Here is a 3383-nt window from a genome sequence, read left to right as displayed (position 1 = left end):
AGTTGACTAGGCAACTATAGGAGATATCTAATAATAGTTCTTCAGATGAGGCCAACATTGATGCATTGGTTGAAGAAGTTGAAAAACTAAATGGTAAAAAGCTAAATCTGAGGAGAGATCTTGAAGCCCTAACCATCCACATGAGCCAAGAGCTTGAATCAGGAAAGGAAGCTAAAGACCTAATCAAAGAGAGAGATCATGAGATTGCTAAGATCAAACAAGAGAATGCAACTTTGCATGAACAATGGCATGAGGAGAAGGAAGATAAGGAAGATTTGTAGCTAGATCTTGAAATGGCAATATCTCTAAGAGAGACTCTGACAAAACACAATGAAGATCTTACCAGAGAGATCACTAAGGCTAATGGGAAGCTTAAAAAGTTCAATAAGAGTTCTTCTATGCTGGATGAGCAAATCAAATCTTAGAGGATGAAAGGTGACATATTTGGCCTAGGTTTCAATATATCTAAGAAAGGAGAATCTTCCGGTACCAAGAGAAACATACATAAAGGTAAAACTACTCCTAAGGCTAACAAGCCTACCAATAAGAAAGATTTCAAACATGTTTTCTTTATCTATCATAAATGTGGACAAACTTCTAATGTGTGTAGAAGCAATCCTATTGAGAACAAAGGCTATAATGCAAATGCTAGGTATGTGTCTAGGATATTTGAAGGCCATTGTTTCACATGAAACATGTATGGACATAAATCAGTTGAATGCAAATATGGAGCAAAAAATCAGGCACCTCACATGAATCCAATACCTAATAGTGACTGGAGAAGAACCTATGACAACCGAGGAAACATGTACTCGCAGAAACCCTATGTCAACCGGTTTAGTCCATATGAAATAGAAAAGGTAACTAATGTAATTTGCACCATTTGCAATAATTATGGTCATGTGGCTATGAACTGTAGAAGGAGAACTGTAAGAGGTAATGAAGGACCTTGCAGATCATCGGGGATGGCTTGCTATCATTGTCTATCAATTTTCAAAAATATTATCAACCAGTCATATACCTATCAATATAAGTGAGTTTTGTTAAGTGGTATATTAGGGATCATTACCCTATCGGTTGAGCAATTAACGTAGTGGGTAGGTTTATAAAAGTGAGTTTTACTATGTTACTTTTACCCTAATTGCATTCGAAGAGAGTTTTCGAGCACTTGCAGAGCAATAAAGAGAATTGCTAGTTGATTGTAGACGGATTTTTGTTGCAGATCAAAAGATTGAATCAGATTCAAAGATTAGAAAAGGCAAAATGGGTGTACATTTGAGAGATCAACCGAAAACCTTGTCAGTGCGAAGGAATTAAGGTATTCTTTTGTTAATCTCTCTCAAATCAAATTTATCTAGAATGACATCATCGTCTAAGAAAATAGAGAGACTTATGATTACTGTTGAATCGATGGAGTCTATGGAATATGATAAAACAGTATCATACAATGCATTGTCTCAAGTTCCTGATGGTGTTATGATCAAAGGTGATTTATACAGTTATATTGACTGTAAAATTGAGGATTTGGGATCACTATCAATTTATTCTCAACTAAAATCTTTGTGTGATAAAAGCAGAAAAATCAAACTAGAATACATTAGGGTTTATGAAAAGGGTTTTCACAATGCGACATATTTTCTTGAAGATTTTGAAGAAGAGCATGTTAGGATATTTTATTCCAGCAGGATGAACAGTGTGCCATCTGCTGCTATGCATGTTGTTGGCATTCTACACTCTAATGAGAATGGTTGATGTTGTCATTGATGGCAACCAACCGGTAACAGGATTCTACAGGTTCACCGGCAACGCAGATATGATTTATCGGCACCGACAGGCACAATAAGTTCATTCATTGGCATCTAGTTTACATCGACAATAAAGCATACCGACACTCTGGCAACACAAGACAAGTTTTGTTGATATTGTAAATGTAATTAATTATTTGTAAGCTGACATGATGTATTGTAAAGACTCATATATGTATGAGACCTTATAGGTCATTTTTGATATGGCATTATGTAGAAGATAGCGAAAGGATTTTGTAATAAGGCAGATAGATTATGTGAGTGAATTTCATTCACCGGTAAGGTTTTTGGTTATGGTTTTGATAGAGCTTAAATCAGTACTGAATCAAGCATTACAGATGCTATTTTGAGTAGTACATTGTCTTGGATTTAATTATCCATTTTGTAGTCAGTGAGACTCTTTTGTTGAGCAGTGAGCTCTAGGATGTTGGCCTTCCTGCATGTGCAAGCCCCTATTGAAACTAATATTTATTCATATTGGCCAGTGAGTAAATATTGTGGGTCACAAATCCCACCAAGGTTTTTACCTTACCAGGTTTCCTCACAAAAACATCTTGTGTTATGGTGTGCATTTATTTTGTCTCTGTTATTTCTCTTTACTGCATTATCACTTGCTTACCGGTACATTAATTTGGGTTGCAAAGTTATAAATAAGGTCAAATATTCCATTAACCGGTTAGACACTGATTCACCCCCCCTCTCAATGTCTTTGGGACTGTCATTGCAGAACAATTCAAGGAGACCAATCACCGGAGCAACAGATGCATTATCTGACTGACATGATCCAATAGACAAAAACCATTATTTCAAACAGTAATAAATTCATGCAGAGCTTGAATCTAATTTTGGCGGATATCTTTCAAATTGTACACAACTGGTTACAAGCTATGAGGTAGAAGTTTTGTATTATTTGATTCTTTTGACATCCTTTGTCATTGATGTCAAAGGGGGAGTAGTATGGAGAAAAATATATGGAGGAAAATGCACCAAAGAAATCACTTGTTTAGGGGGAGCACACTTTTTTGAGGATTAGTTTTGCACTTCATTTTTGGACAACAGTTTTCATATTTTTCTCATGAGTGTTGCCATCAATGCCAAAGGGGGAGATTGTTGGCATTCTACACTCTAATGAGAATGGTTTATGTTGTCATTGATGGCAACCAACTAGTAATAGGATTCTACAAGTTCACTGCCAACACAGACATCGTTTACCGGCACTGGCAAGCACAACAAGTTCATTCATCAGCATCTAGTTTACATCGTAAATAAAGCATATCGGCACTCTGGTCGACACAAGACAAGTTTTGTTTATATTGTAAATGTAATTAATTATTTGTAAGCCAACATTGTATTGTAAAGACTCATATATGTATGAGATCTTATAGGTCATTATTTATATGGCATTATGTAGAAGATAGAAAAAGGATTTTGTAATAAGGCAGATAGGTTATGTGAGTGAATTTCATTCACCGGAAAGTTTTTTGGTTATGGTTCCTGACAGAGCTTAAACCAGTACTGAATCAAGCATTGCAGATGCTATTTTGAGCAGTACATTGTCTTGGATTTAATTATCCATTT

This window comes from Cryptomeria japonica, chromosome 7, assembly GCF_030272615.1.
Source record: "Cryptomeria japonica chromosome 7, Sugi_1.0, whole genome shotgun sequence".
NCBI classification, from domain to species: Eukaryota; Viridiplantae; Streptophyta; class Pinopsida; order Cupressales; family Cupressaceae; genus Cryptomeria; species Cryptomeria japonica.
This window is presented reverse-complemented; position numbering follows the sequence as displayed.